Raw genomic sequence first — 22,000 nt, 5'->3', positions numbered from 1 at the left:
GCCGAGATAATGCGCCCTGCATACTTCAGGAAAAACACAAACGGCTTTCTTTTGTACGTGAACTAGGCTTTGTTCTAATTGTAGTGGATACTGTAGTTTTGGAGATTTTTTTTCCCATTTTTTGTCAGGCGAGATTCATTTTTGATGACTATGCAGGTCTTCTCATTAGTTAGGATTGGAAGCAAGAAACAAGAGGCACTTGAAAAGCATCTGCGTTCATTCCGGAATTTTTAGGCAGTGGCATCCATGTGAGGCACTCTACCCTATATAGGGTGTAATTAACGATATGTCGATACGTGACAATGCAATTCCCAGTTCGGTTTTAACACAAATTCTTCATATGAGCATGGATGCCGAAATGCTTCTTTAACGAGTCGCAATATCAAGGTGGCTCTCAATGTTTCCTTTACACCTAGAATTTATGATCATTTTAATTTATATTTTCTAAAGGTGACAATCTTCAGAGTATATATATACATATGTATATATGATATAACATACCAGCACGGTACTGCAAACCTCCCATCATAAAGTAAGGCCACCCTGTAGATATGCAGCATCAACCGTGACTTCATATCGTGTGTACCTTTGAGATTATGATTACCACAAATTTAGAATAAACGTGCCATAAATTCTAGAAACTGCAAAGAGAAGACCGAGAGTCATTTTCAAGTTTTGACATCCTGTATCTCCCTAACGAAGCGTTTTCGGACCCACATGCTTATCATCTGAACAATCTCCCTTAAATTCAAATAAAAATTGCCCAGTGGTACGTCGGCGCCCGATTAACACCCTGTACCATGTTACAATCTTGATCGTCTGAATTATCGTAGGTATAACATTAAAATTCCTGAAACAAACTTGAAATAAGCTCTTCTCCCTTTTATATCTATAAGCCATAGTCACGTGTTTCCGTTATATACCAGCAATAAATACGTATGATGCATGGCGGAATATTAAGTGAATATTTTATTTCTGATATATTGGAAACGTCACTCATAGCACAGATATTGAGATATACCTAGTTGGGTATCCTGCTATTCCTTATCTGATTGGAAAATGATCAACTACCTCAGAATGGTTATAGAGAGGTGAATGGAGTGTTTGTATGTTTTATTGTTTCATAGAATCGACATTGTGGATAAGTTATAATATAATTGCCTATAAGAAGTGCAACGTGAAGGCGATAAACATGTGTAGAGTCAACATCTGCACATTATCACAATATGCAAAAAAAGCGGCAATATGAAGTCGATTGATGGCCATCTCAAACTGTACTTGTAAGAGAACTAGAGTGTCACTTTAACCACGTTAGCCACGTTCACTTATAGGAAGGAGTTTTTTTTTTCTGGGCCAAAAACTTCAAGAAGCTAAACCAGCCAGAAATTTAAGGAGTTTTAGAATGTTATCTTCAGGCAATTTCTCCGTTCTTGCAGATGAAGATTCATATTCGAGTACTGTTGTAATAAAAAAAAAAAAGGGTAAAATTTGATCGCCTCCAAAGCACTCCCCGTGCGACACAACGCCCTTATGCCATCGTTTTTTCCAATCCTCGAAATCGTCAGAGAAGTTTTTTTTCGGGATGGGCTTCAATACATTCTTCGATTCGACTTTTATCTCCACAATCGAGTTGAAATTGTATCCCCCGAACGATCTTTTGAAGTAGTCGAACAGCCAAAAGTGCTAAATCAGGCGAATACGGTGGCTTCGGAGCGATATGGTTTGTGTCTTTCACAAAATCTTTTCGAGAAACGAAAGCAGTGTGGAATGGTGCATTACAGTGGCGTAAGAATCGAGTAACTCTCTGCTCATAATTTTGGCCTCTTCAGGCGAATAGCTTCACGCAAACGACGCATAATGCTCAAATAATATTCTTTGTTAAGAATTTGGTCTGGCGGAAGAAATTCATAATGCACAACACCGCGATCATCGAAGAAAGCTCTTAATGTGACTTTGATTTTGGAATGACTTTGGTGCGGTTTTTTCAATTTTGATTCATCTTTTACACGGTTTTCGCCCGGTGGGCCGGTTGCTTCCTGGTCTTATGCATAGATCAAAGTCTCATCTCCCCTAATGATGCGTTTCGTGACGACCTCATAGTTAGAAATCGTTGTTTGACAGATTTCAAAGCGAAGCTTTTTTCTCAAAAATTTAGTGTTTTTGGAACCACTCGAGATTTGAGGCGTTTGAGGCACAAAATGTATTTTCAAATTTATTGTACATTCTTTACTCACCAAAATCAGGCATAGTAAAAATCGAAAAGGATACAGATGAAAATCACCCTGTATACTGCTGTCCATAAATAAATCCTAGTTCGTAGCATGCCTCCACCTGGAAATGCCATTTTTTTACAGTATTAGTTATTAAGTTTTATGTTACATTCATTTCCATGGCAACAATAATTAAAACAACAATGAGATCGTAACGACATTGTGGCTGGATTAAGTAACTAGGTAAATGAGTCAGATACGTGGCATTATTAACCCGTTGTTCAACTGTTTTAGAAAAAGAGCGAGAAAACCATCTGCACAGTCATTCAGTACACGCAATAACTCGGTATAAAAATGACACGTATATTCTTCATTATGTACTTACATAGGTAGCTAATTGGCCTCAATGTCGTGATCACCCATTATTATTTTAATTATGGTTGCTATGGAAATGGGTATCAAATGAAACGTCACCGTAGGGGTTTTTAATTTAGGTAAGTTTATGGTAATATTATAAAAGCTAGTGATACCTAGTAATGGATAATAGTATAACATACCGCGGTTCTGAAATGACCCTCACGTCTAGACCCCTGAGCGCTGCGCTCTTCGGAACTTAAAGTTGACGTTCGGGTCATAATAATATATTTCACAACCTTGTTGTATAATATACTGTACTGTCGTGGATATTTTATTCAAGGGCGTGATGCATTAGCAACAAGCACGACAGTTATTTATTCTTGAACGTTCTTATTTCAGGTGAAACGAAGTTTTTTTTTCTCCCTAGGCACATATGTTCAAGATACCTAGTTCCTCCGAAGGAACAATGAACTTTATCAATGTATTAATATATTATGCAGGGCGGGTTTTTATAAAACTAAAAATACTAATATTTTGAAAATTATGCCAGTAGTGGAAATGAAATCCACAAGTACGTCTACCATAATATGAGGGGGAAGATGGTTGAGGACACGATGAACGCACTACTCTCTGCCACGTGCATCCCAGGCAACCCAAGTAATTTTTTTTTAATAACACGGGCATGGTTGCGATATATCGTCCGAAAGCATTTTCGAAAAGCTTTTCAATGGTACCAAAGTCTTGACAATTTCGCTCTCAAATATACCCGACGATGCCTAACATGCAAAATCCATGAGTCAGATACCAATACGCAGAATTAAATGATTTTCAATCTAGAATAAATAATAGAACTGATAACACTAGTAAATAAAAATGTATGGTTTTTTGACTTGAACGAAACAAGGTGTTTATTATTAAAATCTCGCCAAAAAAGCCAATATTGGCCTTAGATTTTTTTATATTACCCACAGTTTTTTTTTTCCATAAGACGTTGTTTTCTATCAAACCATAAAGACAGATGTATTTCACTATTAATTTTAAATGTAGATAAAAATGTAACTTTCTATATTTTTCGACGCTTTTTTGTGACTAGAGTATCCCTTAACAATGTCCGGCAATGATCAGCAAGCAAAATGAAACTTCATTTGTCTTGATATCGTGTTGTCATGGCAGAAATATTTTGGCGGAACCGTTCCCCATGCCCGTCACTTAATCGAGGTGAGAGTCCAGAAAATTAATTTTGATAGACATGATACATCCAATTCCTTTATAGGCATTATGTAGTCCACTCACAATATCTTGATGACTGTCAGCTTTCACATTTCCAAGATAATGTTTTATAAGCTCCTAATCTAGCCCTGTTTAGCATATCGTAAAATATTTCATTAGTTTATGATTTTTCTTATTCGTGGACCCGCAGATGTTCCCTCTTCAATTTTTACTTCACTAGCTTTACTTCACTAGCTCTCAGAAATTTTCGTTTTATCAGATAGAAGAATGCTCTTCTATTCTGATCTATTCTTTGAATAAAGCTCTTTATGAACGCCAATTGAATATGAAAAGGTAGAGGTAACACTTTTTTGCGATCATATAGTGGTTAATTTGTAAACATTTTTAGTCCCGGAATTAGTAGCTGATGTGATGCCCACTCCTGCCATAATGATGATTTCGCGTACGGCTGCCCAATTGGCAAAGGAAACAACAATATTTGCTATACCCCAATACCCCAATTGCATACTAGTATTCAACACATCGAAAACATCATCGCCTCAGAAGCCGAACTACTAATAAACGCAATATGATCAAGAAAAATATACCGTATGGATGTAATAAACAGACTTGTTTTAACAGGACATATAGATCACCATATACATACATATGTCGTCGCATGGTTTATTGTAAATTATAATTATACATGTTAAAGAATATCTATGGCCGATATAAAAATTCTGTTTTCAGACTTGTTTTCAGGTTATCAAAATTAATTAGAAACACTTAAAAATTTTCATGTTACAAAACCTGTATTTATCAGAATAATTAATTCAAAGTTTAATGGTAATTAAGTCAAAGCGTAAGATTTACCGCTCATTATTAATAATTTTCTATGATAGGTGTTCGCTATTTTGCATGCAAGCGTGCAAACGTTATTCAAATTCTCGAAGCACATCGTCATCAGAAAATTAATAATTATATTAAATGTAAAAATGAGATATTTCCGTTTTATCGGTATTTATGTCAAGTTTGAATCTCATAGCGCACAGCTCTGAGATATCTAACTCGCGATGGCAATAAGTACTTCAAAATCGTTGATGTGAACGATCTCGCCATCTTTAATACTGCATGTTCGGACTTAGGTGGGTTTAAATGCTCCATGACGTGATAGATTTTCTTAAATAATTAATTTGTCAGAATGTCTTCTTTGAGGATATCGATTGAAATACGTTTCGGACGCACGTCGGTGTTAAATTACTTCGGATAAAACGTTTCAACATTTTAAAAATTAATGAGGCCGAATGATCATTACAGTGTGTTTTAAAATTTTCGTCAATTTTTTAATTAAACAACCAACAAAGTGCGTTACGGATAGGTGAAACAACATGTTTATTATAATAACTTTTTTTTATAGATAAAATAGCTTCGGTCCATACTATTTCCAACATTTAATAGCTCATTGTGTAAGGAAACAAATTCTCTTTTTAACGAAGTTTAAATCAAACCGACTTCTAGTTTAAAAAATACAATTCTATGGATAACTGGAAAATTTCATCGCAATCTGCGCAAAAAGCGTTCTAATGATAAACCTAAACTCACATAATGATTATGTAACCTAATGATTATTGATGACGGGTTATCGATAATCGAAAAAATCGAACTTTTCCTTCTGGTCCGAAAACAAGCGACGAGTTATACAATTCAGTCAGTGTGGTAGACTTTTCGCCAAAAAAGTTATCGAGGATGCTTTATTCGTTTGTCGGCATCTCCTTAGTTCCCGAGATTTCCTACATTCTTTTTAATTTTTGTTCGCCTGCATTTATCATTGTCGACCTGTTTTGCGGAACAATGTAGGAAAACATACTTAAATGTGTCTTTCAAACCTAATGGTTGAGTTTCTTTTTCACATGAGGTTTATCATTTCATTATGTGTAATTTGAGTAGAAATTCTGTAAAGACGAACAATAGTCTCCTCGTCACTATCGAGTACGATTTTTCATCAAAGAGAGATGTGATTTAAATTAATTTACCATTTTTCTTGGATGTTTGAATAGTGTGAGCACCCATTAAGAATTAGACAGTCTGGCAAGGAGGCTGATTTGGACTTGAACTGGAAGAATAGGTGGTAGCGTGTATTAGACCAGACACGGGAACTGAAGACAGAAATTCTGTTGTTCAAGATTTGCGCATGGAATCGGGAGAGAAACGCTATTACCCGGGTAACAGTGATACTTTATACATCAACATCTCCCCCTATAGTGAATGTAGTGGCATATGTGACCCTAAGATCAATTATCAACATTAAAAAAAAGAATTACGTGAACGGTGCTTTATGATCGCTCTCGAAATCAAAGACAATTAGCGTAAGACATTCAGCCTTGTCTGTTATTGTTTTTATGGCTCTGTTAACTGTCGCGTAACTATTGTCATTTTATTGCCGTTACGGACTATAATTCACGAGTGATTAAGTGTTATTATGGAGGCTTATCGACAAATGAGCATTGCAGATATGCGATTTAAAAATGGTCAGATTCGATAGCGGCTCACTTACAGATTTGTTTGGTGTCTGACATTGTTTAATAGGCTCTTAAGAACACGTGCGGGTGTCTTTCGACAAGCTTGTAGCAACAACAATTTAGATAAACCTTGTCATGTTTCATGTATAAGATCGATTGTGCTTTTGTGCCGCCTAAATAGAAGCTTTTGGGTATCAGTATTTCCTACCTCATTCGATCTGACGGTGTGCGCGCAAGGTAGTACTGACGCACAGAACCGATCTTGTAGAGCTTGCCTTTCGTCCAACAGCAACAATGTGTGATAACAAAGTATAAAAGAGGTTCGAAACACGACAACATGGTTTCAGCTGTTAGGTTTTAGAGTGTTAAAATTAGTGGTCTAAGCGTTAACCACTCGATGTAAACACAACGAGTAAAACTTAAGCATATGAATGGAGAATTAATGTAGATGCGGCTATAAACTTGGATTGTAAAGAACCAAAAGCTATAAAACTTTTGTTAATGACCACCGACCGGTGTTCAAATTTAATGCAGGTGAATGTTCGGGATCAAATTTTACGATTCTCATTACTGAATTCGGTAGGAATACGTTTAATTGCGTTTCAGTTGAAAATTAACGATACTTAAGCCTGAAATCGTCGTGAGAAAATTCGATAGTCGGTCAATTCGTTGGTGTAATTCTCTAAGAGATTAGCATTGGCCACTAATTTTACCACGATAAAAAACACTACCGGTCACATGTTATGCCACTGGATACACACATGGATGGCAACAACAAAGCCCACTTTGTGGCAATTTTCTTTGAAGCTTTCTCACAATGGGACATAAAAGCTTACGTAGGTTAACAGCAAAATCGAATAAAGACCGCTTCCGCAAAAACCTATAAACGCTCCTATAGAAAACTATTAGGAAAATTGCTCGGGTAATATAATGCAATTAGCTGGGTATGCTGGTAGCACTTAGGATTTAAAGTCTTTAGATGTTTACAGACTAAACGCAGTAAAATCGGTTCCGGAGTAGTGAGCTTTATTGTCTTCTGAAGAAAAGTTTCTCTTCGCCATTACTGAACGCATTCGCGGAATTATTCTGGCCCCTTTCGGACTGTTATTGTGCCATATACGCAAGGAACTGGGAACTATTAAATATTTTGTGAAGGTAAAAATTTGTCTTATCGAGTGAAAAAGCTTAACATATAAGAGGAAAATAGCAGAGCAGTATCCTCGATGGAGTCCATAAGCCTTTTCCGAATTTAGGGTATCAACAGTTACAGCCTCTTTCATCTTAAAGCAGGATATTAACTAATGATAGAGATAAACTTAAAGGAGCCATTTTTGAAACAGTTTTAGAGAGGAAAGTCATGTTAATGTGGATACGTAACGGTTAAATTTTCGAGATTCAAGGTATTCAAAAGTAATAAATTTTCAAAATGGTGCAGTCACTGACGAGAGATATGTAGCCAACGATTAGAATTGTTTTTTTTATTTATGTTAAGCAGATTATCCGAGAAGTTCATAAACAGTCAAGCCAGGAAGAATTTATTCATATCCGCACAGGAATCATCCCTCGAGATGTGCGGGGAGGGATCTTAAGAAATATGCCATGAAATGAAAAATGATGAAAGCGGCGAAAGTAATATAATAACAAAAGTAATATTAGTCTCAAAAGTGCCTAACACAAATGTGTGCCCTGAATTTAGACCGATAAGTAATGTCTCCCTTTATGAAAAATTTACTCAAAAACAAACTTCATTTTTTGGTTAAAGTCATCAATTCTGCACTTGATTTGTTTGAATTTATTGAATTTTCATCTCCTAACCTTATTTACACCTCACATCATTGCACCTACTTCTGTATAAACGAAAAATAAATAAAACTGAAATTATTAATATCAGAAAATAAATCTTCAATTCAAGTTTATTTTAGTCAGGACCAAACAAAAGGATTTCTGGCGAAAGTTATCTTGCCATCGCTTTTGAATTAATGTTCAAAGTTAACATTCTTTACCATCCAACACATATCAGGAACGGTAGTGAAAGTTACAAAATAAAATTGTTAATAAGTTGTGGAAAAAAGCAAGAATCACACACTCCTGATGCCTTTGCAGGGAAGCAAAAGAGTCCTGGATAATTGTGCCCTTCTGGATGGCTCATTGTCTTGGGCGCATACGATAAGTACGCACATAAAACATATAAGTATCTACACACAACAAAACTAAAATATTAAATGAACAAATAATAAAATAAAACAAAGATAATTACGTATTAACTGCATGAATAATTGCAGGAATTCGAGCAGAAATTTTAGATTCAAGAATATATAATTGTATCTAAATAATTAGCAGCTAAATTGCCAAATGCATATTTATAGCAGAGTTTATATCACAAAGCTTCAAGAGGGGGTTTTATGTTAAGAGCCAAGTAACAAACAAATCTAAAATCTGTCCAATTTGAAATTTCAGATAGGAAGTAGGAAATGCATTATCCGGATCAAAACACATCTCGACATCTCTGCCTGTCTTTGTACATCATGTTCCACTTTATTTGCCCGAAATGAAACAGCACATTCAAAATAGCATCATAATTTTAAACATTTCAACAGGACTCGAAAACTGAGCCTTTCTAAACAGTAACTCGATACTTCCTACAAGTGAACTATTGAAAAAAAACTGCTGAAAGGCTTTGGAAAATGAATAAAAAATATATAAAACTCCTGCAACAGTCATCTGAAATTCTCCTCGCGGCTGACAAAACCGCATATCCTGACATGCCCACGCCTTACAGAGGCATTTGCCAATCTTCATCTCCTTCGTAAAGATAATTTTTAAAGAAATACTAACAAATTTTCAATATTCGAAAGTAATCAATTTAACGGCACCACTTAACAATCGACACCTACGCAATTTCGATTTCACTAATCGATCGCAATTTATTAATTTTTGGGATCTTCCAAACGGTTAAAGCCTGTCTCGTAAGTTAGTTAAGATTTATTGGCCGCTTTGTGATGAAAATTAGGTTTAAAACCTCCAATTAGTGGAGAGAGAATTTGTTATTGATTGATATTCATATTTGTACTCGGGAGTTACATAAAAGGTGCTTATAAGCCGCTGGTTGTAATTTATTAATCACTAGCAAAATTTGGCAGATGTATTTTAGTGACCGCAAAATTATTTTAATCTCGATGATTTGTTTCGTTCTCCGATTTGAATTTTGTAATTATTCACATGCTAAGCAGCCAACACTCCCCGTTGCGAGATCATTCATGCATTTCCCGAGATACAATCACATTAAAAGGGTGACAGCTAAAGCTGTTACCAATATAATTATCAATTTATTGTAAATTGGTATTTGCCAAGTAATCGAGGTTTAACAATTAGATAAACGCGATTTATCCTCCATTTCCTTCATCTTTGATAACTCCGATGAATGCATTACAATTCGTAATTATTTGCATTTGACTGACAACACAATGAGTCCAACTCGTTGGTAAATACTCGCATTTATTGACAATTTAATTACGTATTTAACAAGAAATGTTTCTCCAATCTCTAATCCGGGGATCACGTAGGTTGGGTGGAACGTACGATACTGTTGAGAACAAATACCCCTGTAAAGCTTCCTGCGGATATTGCCCAGTCTAAGAAAGTTAATAACCGCAGTACTGCAAAGGAAAACATTAACCAACCTATACATAGGTGTGTCAGCGTACTGTGTGTACTAAACGCGTCATTATTTGCCTTCGGTATATCGGTTAAGACCTCTTGGGCAACGAAGTAACAGGAAATTATTGGTACACATTTATAACGGGTGTTCAAATAAAAAAAATCTCTAGAGCGCTTTAGAACTCATTTGTTCAATGTACTGTAGATGCAAACTTTTGCTTGCAGAGCACTTTAGTGATACACTTGTAAACAGCATGGGTTTATACCCACGTATACGAATCCGTAAGATTGTTAAAAATGTAACTTTCAATACGATATCATTGTGTGCTACTCTGACGCCGATCATTCCTTAGTCCATTACACTGGTAAATGATTATTCTGACAATTCTCTATAAGCAAAATTTATTTTTATCCAAAACTTTTCATACACAGGGTTTTAAGGTGTTCAGACAATTTTTAAGGGGTAAAGCGCAAAAAGGGCCTTTGAAGAATTTTAAAATAAAAATGTCCTTTTGACACGAATCTGTAACGGCCAAGCTGGCTTTTGGACAGTAACGCGGCATTGTGACACGATTTGGCGTGCCCAGCAAGATGACGATGGGAAACTCAAAATTTTACTCAGTTTTCGGTTTATCGACCGAGAGCGCCACATGCTGTGATATACCTAAACTCAAATTACCATAACTTCATGCTAACTTAGTCCGTTTCATTTTTGGAAAAAAACTGTGCCGAAAAAAAGGTACTCTTAGTATTACTGACTAAAAGCAGATGTTTTGGCAAAACGTTATTTAGGAAAAAATCATGTTCAAGCTTCAACGTTTGTGTGAAAATTACAAATTTCGCACTCGAAATTATCTCTAAGGCGACAATGTATAAGAAACCAATGCACGGGAAGCTATATTTGGATAACAATGGAGCAATGTATCAAAATTAGAAAATGTATCGATAAAGGTTTTAAAAATCTCACAACGAGTGTCAAAACCTAAATATCATATGTATTGAAAAAAAAATGTATGAGTTTTTGAGTAATAAATTGTGGGTTGTGTTTAAAATGACACAAGCTACTAACGTAGAAATGGAAGACACGCACTGTAGGTTTAAATTGGCTCACGGTAGTGGTCAAGCGGTAAAGCGAAAGTTTCAAGCTCAATTTCCCCAACTCAAACGTTCAAATTTCGTTTTCTGCAATTTTTGCTTTGGCAAATTTGACCATTTTAAACATAATCCACAATTCATTAGTCAGAAATGTAATAAACGCACATAAAATGCAGATTTTGTCCACCACTGTTAGACTTTTAAAGTCCTATTATCGATAAATTTTCTGATTTTACTGTATTCTTGTGTTGTCCAGAACTTACTTTGCACGCATTATTTTCTTATGCATTGCCACTTTAGAAATAAATGATATGTATTTTGTTATTTTGATGGTAGAAGTTCTAGTTTCAAATCCTATCGAGTCCAGATTGGCTGCCTTGGTCGAAAAACGCCAGAAGCACCTTTGATTCATATAAATGAAAAAAAATATATATATCAGGAAGTAAATAAAACTTGGGCACAAGCAGTGAGCTGCATAACAATTATAGTTATTTAAATTCAGGTATATCACAGCATGCGGCGTCCTCTATCGGTAATGAAAAATCTAGGTAAATATTTGAATTTCCCATAATCAATTTTCCCAGTGTGCAAATTTCGCCAAGCTGCCGCAATATAATCCAAAAATATAACCAGAAAAAGAAATTAGTATTTTAAATTCAATATCCTGCATCTCGAGCACTTAACCGTTGTAGACCTGCGTTAATATGAACTTTTTACCCTCAAATTGTTGGAGGATTCACCACTTGAAGTTTGTCTGCACACTTAAATAATATACTGCGTAGTGGCGAAAGTGGGCCTCAATCGTTGGGTTGGACGTGGCGACCCGACATTTTAATTAAATTGAAATAACACACTGTATGTGCCCGGATGGATAAAATGACCCTTGCAAAAAACAAAAAATTCTCGACCAAAATTTACGATTTTTGGGGTGCGGCCCTGCTCGGTTAAAGGCCAATTTTTTTCATGGTTTCTGCTCTGGAAAATCAAGTGTGCCTTGGAAACTATCGAAAAACCAGCGAAGAACAAAGCTGACTGAAGAATTGAACACTTGGTGCTAGGCCCTAAATGTTGGTTCTCAACAAGTTTTCTTGATAACTGTTCTCGTTGGTATTTTCTGCACGAACGGCACTGTACTCTTGAGGAAAATAAGGTTTTTGAAAATTTTTCGTACATGCTTCATTTTCACATCTCAAAATATATTAGTCATTAACCTTTCATCGAACAGCCGAACCCCAGCAAATGTAAATATAAATAGATACTGTTGCGTCTTTTAGACGAGTCGGTTCACCTATTCGCCGATACACCGTGTGTGTCATTTTTTATTGGTTGCATAGAGTGCGATTGATTCAATTTCAACCACATACATATGTCCAAAGAAACATTAACAAGGACACCTCCAACACGAGTTAAAACAAACAAGCCCTCTTCGTTTGGCATAATGAAGAGTAATAGTGCACCGGTTACAATGCACGAACGGGCATATGGACTCGACAATTAGATGAATTAAGTTGGTAAACTAAGATGACGTAATTTTCATTAGACAAAGCGTACACATAAATTAGTGTCACCCTGTCTCTTTAATCACTCGGACAGTTTTCAGTTTAATGGACGCCTAAAATGATATATCGAGGTTAATTGCATTTGTTTGCTGCCATTACGAAACTTTATACTGCATCCGCTAAATAAATAATTGTCATAAAGAAATAGTAGTCATTGAAACAAGTATTAAGCGTTTAATTGGAATTAGAAAAAAGATAATTTAATTGTCGCCTGTTTAGCTCTACTGTCTGAAGCTGTGAAAAGCGGTTAATTGGAAAATTGTTTACATTGCTACAACTTTAACGATATCGATATCAGTGTTTTTATAGATGTAAAATGCGATCCAAATGTATTTTCAATTTCCATTTGCAATTTTTTTTTTAAGTTATCAATTCGACAATCGGCAAAGCCAGTAATTGCAACTAACGTTTGCCCGTGTCTCGTTTTATCTCCTGTTTCACGGCAGGAATGAGGCAAACACTTTGAATCAAACACAAAATATACATAGGAGATTCGCTTGATGCAGCGATAAAATTTCATCTTTAAAACCCATAAAGCCTACGATGTATTTGATTTTCAACATCGATCGGAAGCCAAAATCAAACGTCACGCACAGTATACAGAGTGTTCCAGAATAGCATGTCATAAATTTAAGGGACGATTCTATGAGTGATTTGGAGAAAAAAAGTTTATGTGACCATAGGTCCGTTTTCGCTTTCTGTCTGAAATACAGGGTGTTAAAATTTGCTATAAAATCAGTCCGGACCTGCATTAAATATTTTTATCATACTTGGTGCGCGTGAGTTAGGTGCAGAAACACATTTTTTAAGAGAAAAACGAATTTTTAAATGCAAGCAGTGGTGTCCCCAAGCCTATGACCCTGATTACTTTTTGTGAAAAATATGCTGCGCCGCTGCTTTTTCAAAAAATAAAAATCGTTTTCTTAACGGAGGACATTTTCAGCAACTTATTTAATTTTTGTTTGTCTAAGTGGTCGTTATAGATTGTTACAAATTAAGTATTATTATAACTAATTTAGTCGTTATTATAACATACAACGTTAACTAATCCGTTTGCTGTTTGAAAATGCTCGATGTTTACGAAAAAAATTTAAGAGAGTATTTTTTAACAAAAACAACTAGAATTAAGAAAACGATTTTGATTTTTTGAAAAAGCAGCGGTGTAACATATTTTTCACAAAAAATAATCAGGGGCATGCCGTTGGGGGCGCCACTGCTTACATTTAAATATTCGTTCTTCTTTTAAAAGATGCGTTTCTACACCTAACTTACACCCACTAAGTCTGATGAAAATATTTAATGAAGGTCCGGACTTATTAAAAAAAAAAAAAAAAAAATATGGCAAATTTTAACACCCAGTGTTTCAGACAAAAAGCGAAAACGGACGTATGTTCATGTAAACTTTTTTCCTCAAAATTACTCATAGAATCACCCCTTAAATTTATGACACACTACTCTGAAACACCCTATATAGGGTGTAACATTTAAGCTGAAATATCGAAATATCTCGAATCCTAGGCAAAAAAAATGTGTAGCATCAAGCTTTAACGGGTCTGAGGGGGAAATGTATTGGTGCTAAAATTGACTCCCTTCAACCCCCCATATTGCCCACGGGGTGGGATTCATTTTTTACTTTCAAGTGGCAACTCCACATTTGAATAATGCGATTAAAGATTAAAAAAATGTATCTGAAACGCTGTTTTCGGTTTATGCTAGAAAACGCTGTAATTAACGAAATCCAATTTCTCTTTCGCTTATGATTTACCAAAAAGGTTTGGTGACATCTGCTTTAGAATTAACGAAAACGTAAATTTTTATATAGATTTCATTTAGAGTGAGTGCTCAAAATGGTATTCCTGAACTTCAATGCACTCACTCATCCGTATTTTACGCGACTCTTCACATCTACGAAGTGTCTTCTAGAATATTGGCAAAAGCGTTTATAATGCGCAGAATTATATGCATATATAAAATAATTTGCATATCCTATCTTAAATCATTACTGGAACTTTCCAGAACTGAGCTATACATTTTAATTAAACTCTCTCATAAATTTTTATTCTAATTGGAGTGTTTATTGCAGTAAAATAAATAAACCGTCCAAGTGTGCAATTAATATTATAAAATTTAAGCCTGGTATCGGTTTTTGCTTCACATCTCCTCCCGTTTCGAATGCACCACTTACCACTGCCTCTTTTTAACATGAATATTTATTAGGAATTTATTTTGATATACGCAGTTTGTGTTTATTAATAAAATAATTATAATACAATGTGACAACCCGGGGGGCACTTTGCATGAGAACGACTTAGAGAGACGTCACGGACATGGACAAAATTTACCATGTAGTTTGCATAACATGCGAATTTTAATTATTATTTAGATGGCCAGTCGATAAATTGGGCTGAATTCGCAATTTTGTTCATTGACCAATTAAAAATTCAATATCAAAGGATGGTGTTATATCAACACAAAGTATCCCGAAATTGGTGTGTAATAATTTAACTGCCCGTTCTATGTGGAAAAATATGACGAATGATTCATATGAACAAGGGTTCACGAACTTCTCGTTTAAGCTCAAATTTTTCACAGTTCACTACGTATTTAGGTGAAACCTGGACTATGCGTACATACAAGTATATTCCCCGGTATACTGCACAACTGTATATACTGCAAGTTGACTTGTGAAGCGACTGTGAAAATCTGCTACCCACAGGGTCACTTTCCTCTGGAGTCAGCCGAACGTTGTTGCGGTAAACACCACTGAATGATCCTCTACGCATTCATTGTTCCGTTCAGAAAAACAACTAACTTCTGGCATTGTTTTCGTATTTTTCTCCGTTATCAAGTTGTTTTTCAAAATACGAAGTGAAATTCAAGTTTTTTTGGGCGCATTTTAATTGAAATACAAAAATTATCAATTGCTCAGTAGAAATGTTTAAAAGTTATTTTTAAAGATGTAACATTGAATCGAAACTACGGTATTCAATGGGTAGTTTCCATTTTCACTAAATGTGTAAAATAGCTGCCATTTTGTTGAATTCCTGATCTCAAAACAAATATTTAAATATTTTAAAATGAATAATGTTATTAAATATCTAAGGTAACGGCCTGGTTATTGTAACCATTGTTACATTTCCAATATTTTTAATTGCCATGTTCCTTTCGTAACGTTTAGTGCCTTAGAAATGTGCCCTGAAGGACGTTGGGTAGATTAATATATGTTTTTTTCCATTCGGTGTTAACAAGACAATTTATTGCCGTGACCTCCAAGATTATTACGGTTGGCGAATACAACAAAATTGACCATGCAGCTAAACTTTTTGGAAATTCTACCTGCATAGTCAATTTTGACTGCGAAGTCCATACTAGCAATTGTTGACATTTTGGTTTAAATCCGGGAATTCGCTGTTCCATTAGGGAGCAGGTGTGATCGTACTGACAATATTATCTCCGGGATGGTAGAAAGGGTCCTGGCACTAAAACTCACTAAACTTCCTCATTCATTTGCCAATTTTGTTAAAAAAATTACACTTATAATTATAGTTAAAAAGTAACGCAATAATAATTCAATTTTAAATTTTAACGTCTTGTATTCTCGAACAACAATTGCGAAACTATGTTCATACCAAATTTTTGGCCAACCAACGCAGGAATCGTTTGGGATTATGCCAGACAATAATTTACTGAGAGATCGAACTGACCTGACTGGCATAGAGAATCATCTGACTAACGCTTCACTTCATCAAAACAACTATAGTTTGCAAAGCTCATCTCATACAAGAGCTTTTGGCGGCGGCGGTAGTCGTTCCAATTTGGTTTGGGTAACATATAGTAATTTTAAGTATTCATTCAGAATTAATCTTAGAGACTGAAACTCCTATGCCGGCCTTCCCAAAGATGTGTAGAAACTAAAATGGATTTCATTCGTTTTCATACAAAAATAAATTTCGATATAAACTTTGCTTTGAATAATTAAACCAATTGCATTTTTCATATTAAAGTTTATCTAATTTCGTAATGGAAAAACATTTCTTTCAGGCCCAGCACATGCTATCTAGCAATTCAGGGATAGGTGCATCAAAGATGTATGCGTGGCAAAGTGCAAATCGTGAGGCAAATTAATAATGCTAATTCGCATTAATTTCGACCTACGGGGTTTTGAGCCTATTCGCCATATACAGTGTGTAACATTTAACCTGGAATATACTAGGCATTCTATGAGGAGATTTTAGTATCAAGCTTTAATCATTCTGGGGGGGAAATATTTAGGTGCTAAAGTTGATTTCCCTCCACCCCTCCTCCGTGTGGGCTGGGTGGCGGTTAACTTTTTACTTTCGAAAGACAATCTACATTTTTTTGCAGATTCGGATAATACCGTTAGAAATAAGAAAAGTTTGTCAGAAACATTTCCATTCATGCTCGATAACACTGTAATTAACGAAATTCAATTGATATCATGGCAACCTCTCTTTTTAAAAAAATTCGATGGTAATATAACAAAATGCAACAAATAAACTATAACGTAAACAAATAAAATACCTACTTTTAAACGTTTCGTTGTTAACACTGCTTCACGATGGAATATTTGGTTCTAGAAGGAAAAATCGAAATGGTTTTGATATGTGGAGAAGCTGGTAGGCGTTTAGATGGTGCTACCAATCTCTATGCTGAGCGCTTTCCTGAAAGACCACAATCTGGGACTTTTTTCTATCGTGCGATTAAAAATATTAGTAATGAGGAGGTTGTAAATCAGAAAAAAATAACTCGTTCAATGACTGCATGGGGAAAAACAATCAATTTACTAGGTGTTTTGACTTTTAATCCCCAAATGAGCATAAGAGAAATAGTAACCTTATCAGGAATTTCTCGTGTGCTTGTGTGAAGAATGCTGAGAATGCACAAGTTTCATCCTTATCATATCTTTGAACATCAAGAGTCCATGAGGTAGGTTTTCAAAATCATTTAAACTTTTCAGAGTCAGCATCGGAGCAGATAGAACAAAATCCTCATTTTTCCCTGTGTATTATTCTCTGAAGAGTAATCGTTTACAAATAATGGTACAGTTAATAGGCTTAACATGAATTACTGGAGTGTTGAAAATCCTCATTGGCTTCGAGAAGTTGAGCACCGGGATGGGAAATTAGTGGCAGTAAACTTATCGGCCTCTAGATAAGTGAAAGCAATTTGAATGGTAAAATGTACAGAAAAAATTTGAAAAATAAACTGCCCACATTACTTCAGGACTTAAACTTAGGAGTGCGTCAGAACAGGTGGTTTCAACATTATGGTTGTCGAGCTCACTATTCTACGGTTGCACAGGAAGTTATTAATCGTAATTTTAACGGTCGATGAGTCAGCATACCTGGTCCGGTGAATTGGCTTGTTAGATTTCCAGATCTGACTTCGCCGGATTTCTTTTTGCGGGGATATTTCAAAAATCAACTTTATTAAAATCTATCAACAACACGTGAGGATATATACTGCGTGACATGGTAAAAAGAACACCCCTTAAAAATGGTTTTATTTAAATCATTTTTGGTATGTACGTTTATATATAGGAACACAAAAAACGATAAAATTCCCAGACATATTTATCGATTTATTTACGAGTTGCCAGGAATTTTAGTTTTTTTTTAACTATAAAAATTTCAATAAAATATCAACAATACGACTGCAAAAAATCATTTACTCTTATGGGGTGTGCTTAGAAAGTGCTTTTGGATTAAGCAAATATGCTTAGACGCAGAATGCTGAGAAATTTTCATCAATTGAGCGAGTTTAAGAAAGGTTGAATGGTGGGTCTACGGGAGGCTGGTCGGTCATTTAGGGACATCGCCAGTAGATTAAACTATAGTGTAAACAGCATACTGAGATGTGATTCGGCATGGTTCCAAGAAGAGCAAACAGGCAGAAGGAGAGATATTGGACGATCCTGAAGAATTAGAGAACGCCCAAGTTGCCGCCTTTGAACTATGGCCCTAAGAGATAGGTTCGTCTCGTCGGGGACGTTGGCGCATCAGTGCTTTGCCGAGTATGAAAGACCCATTGAGATTCGAACCATTTATCGCCGTATAAGGATTATGGACTGATTTCCTACCGTTCCTATCTTGTGTTACTCCTCACCTTAAGTCATTGTCAAAATTGACTGTAGTGATGCAAATAATGCATATATTGGAATCTGGAACGAGATAATATCGTATTTAGTGACGAATCCAGATTCTGTTTGGATATGCACGATGGTCGGGCAAGAGTACGAAGAAGACGTGGTGAAAGACGGGATCCTCAATTTACAATACAGAGACATACCCATTAGACTGTTCAGGGAATGGTTTAGGGTGCTATTGCATATGATAGTAGGTCACCTTTACTTTTCATTAGAGGCAGTATGACAGCCCAATTATATATCCGAGAAGTCCTGGAACCTCATTTAGTGCTTTTCCTGGAAAATCTTATTAATCCAGTTTTTCAGCAATACAATGTACACCCATATGCGATTAGACTGACTATGGACTTCTTTCTACAAAATTCATTCGGTACTTTCTAAGCGATGTTGCTACTTTGGCCACCTCTATCTCCAGACCTCTCACCAATTAAACATGTATGACATATTGTAGGTGAAAGGTTGTACAATTTACCCCATCCTTCACCAACCATAACGGCACTATGTCATGCCGTCCAGTTAGCTTGGAATGAGATTTCTCAAGAGAACATCAATCACCTAATTGCATTCATGTCTAGACGTGTACAGGAACATATAAGACACCACGGAGGGCCGACAAAACATTTTTTTTAATTTTTAACAATTAAATTTGTTCAATTTTTGTAATGAAGTATTTGTTTTAGCATAAGAAAAATGCATATCAAAATTGATTTAAATAAAACCATTTTTACGGGGTGCTCTCTTTTCTACGGCACGTAGTATATTTGAGTATCGTTTCTCCTCAACGCGAAAAAATGTAATCAGAAATATTTAGGATTGTGTACGCCATGCAGCCTTAGTGACATAAATATATTAGCTCTAATCTTAACAATAGTAAGTGACATTTGAAAGTGTAAGCTATATAACCACAAAAAGGTTCATTATATCACGTTTATCAAGCCTTGTGTAGGTGTAGCCGACAAAGGTCTTGTCTAATGTCCATGAGTATTCAGAGAGCACGCCGCCACCAATTAAAATGCACCTTATAAGGCAACTAAGGTCAAATGGCAATTATTATTAGATGACCAGTCGAAGATATGTTTCAATTAATGGTAATAGATGACCGTCATTGTCCTGTGTAATGTATAGTAGTTGTTACGGTGATTACTGGAATTCAAATTTATTGGTTCAGATAAGCTTACAGTGATATGAGTATGCACAGAATGTGCGGGTTGATAGATGAAGGAATCTTCCTCTTAGTTTTCTGGGTGAGTGAAGACAAGAATTTCTCATATATGAAGCAATGCATCAGAAACTATACAGCCCAAACTTATTTAGATATTTTTATCGAAAAAATTCAGCATATGACATAATCTATCGTCACAATTCTATTATTTTCAAGTAATAATTATATAAATTATACGGTGTCATCCACTGACAAAGTAACGGACGATTATGAAGAAATCAGATTGATTTCATTTGTGTTGAGTATGGCTGTAATGAATCCATTTACATATTTCTTGCCGCACGTCTTGCGAAGAAAATTTCCTCGTATAATATTAGATGGCAAATTTTCGTTTCCCCTTACTATACCACTTTTGTAAGGGTAGCTTCGATGATGAATTTATTATGAAAGCAGATATTCGACGTCCAAAAAATCTCCCTCTTAGTTAGCTCAAGAAAATTCGATTTTAAAATCATATAAACCATTTTTGACCTAACAATCAACAATGTTTTTGCCATATTTTTAACTAGCCACGTATGTGAATAATTCTTTAAAAGTGCCGATGATCTGACATAGGCATTATTAAAATATCTAATGAAAACTGGTGTAATTACTATCGCACCCAAGTTTGTTCGTCGTTATCAAATTCCTCATTAAGTTAATTTAAAATCGACTCGCACACTACAACAACTAGAAATTTTTTAGCTAAAATTTGTTGGATCTTATTCTAATTTGCATTACAACTTTTTTATTCAATCAGGTACCTAATGCAAACTCGTCTGACTCTAGGAATATATTAAATACCAGACAATTATTATTGAAAACTTGAGTAATATCATAACATTACAGTACCAGATATGGTTCTTTAAGGTACGGTATAATGAGATTTTCCCATTAGACTTGGTATGGTATTTCCTAAAGGAAATCATTAAAATTAATAACCGTTTAAGATTTTAGGTTACGCCAAATTACGGTTTTTGGAATGTGCTATTTAAATTTTACTGTCGAATAGAATTGTCTGTAATTGGATGTGAAAGTATGGAGTTAGCGTCATATTTTTACACGCATAAGTTGAATTATGTTAGTGGGAAATTATTTATTACTATCGAAAGATCACACTGTAGATTAGACTCTATGCAGAGGATTTCCATTTTTATTTTGCGCCCCCCTCCTCTTCCCGCAGCTTTACCTCTAAGCCAAAAAGGACTTAAAATAAAAAAGTAATATAATATATTTTTCTATGTTGTTAATAACGTTAATGACTAAACGGAATAGGTCAATGTTAGAACAATAAAATAACATAAACTGCAGATATGCCATATCTTGTAAGCATGGGTAGATCTGGCTTACTTGACAGGCACAGGAGCGATGGGATATGTAAAGTTCTGTACCTGAGTACTCGAGAGCTCTACTCGCTCTTTGAGACGATTATTTAATCACTAAGGGTGAACTAAGTAGCCATCGAAGACAAAAATATTACAAAGTCATTGAAGGATCATAACGAAATTGTTTTCATGTTCATTATCAATTTTGAAATTTGTATTTGTACCACATTGACTTGGTGAGTAGAACCCGAAATTCCCGAGAAAACGAGCCTAAGGACTGCCTCGAGCACAGCAATTTATTGATACGACACTGGCCTTTAATAGATGTTTATGAATGTCTGCTACATGAAGCTCCTTTGTCAAGCTGCCTGGAAGTGATTATCACACAGCATTATTATGATCAACCGAACTATCAAAAACGTTTGCTAATATTTTAGAATGTTAATCAGTCACAAGCTCTGGGCTTACAATGGCTACAAAATGCAGAATTTTACACGTATATGTAACACACATAATGCGTAATCTGTGAACAACGGATCAAAATAACATGATCAAGAGATATGGAACTCCGCTTGTGAAGAGATGCTTTTTTGCACTGTTAAATTTGATAAAATTACCATAAATTTACTTAAATTAAGCGTAATTTAAATCGGAAATAAAAAGATAAAGCGTCCCGATGCATAACATGACATGATATCACGT

The 22,000-nt window shown here is 35.3% G+C and overlaps 1 protein-coding gene across 2 annotated transcripts in view; it reads right to left on the bottom strand.

Moving 5' to 3' along the window:
• The window catches only part of roq (roquin), a 152,038-nt gene that overhangs the window by 23,277 nt on the left and 106,761 nt on the right, over window positions 1-22,000 (bottom strand). For both annotated transcript variants that reach the window (XR_010733347.1, XR_010733346.1), the window contains exon 12: window positions 2,235-2,331. The gene's annotated coding sequence lies outside the window, so the exon portion shown is untranslated. The remainder of the gene's footprint in view (window positions 1-2,234; window positions 2,332-22,000) is intronic.

The sequence above is a fragment of the Euwallacea fornicatus genome, chromosome 24 (genome assembly GCF_040115645.1).
Source record: "Euwallacea fornicatus isolate EFF26 chromosome 24, ASM4011564v1, whole genome shotgun sequence".
NCBI lineage: Eukaryota > Metazoa > Arthropoda > Insecta > Coleoptera > Curculionidae > Euwallacea > Euwallacea fornicatus.
This window is presented reverse-complemented; position numbering and strand designations above follow the sequence as displayed.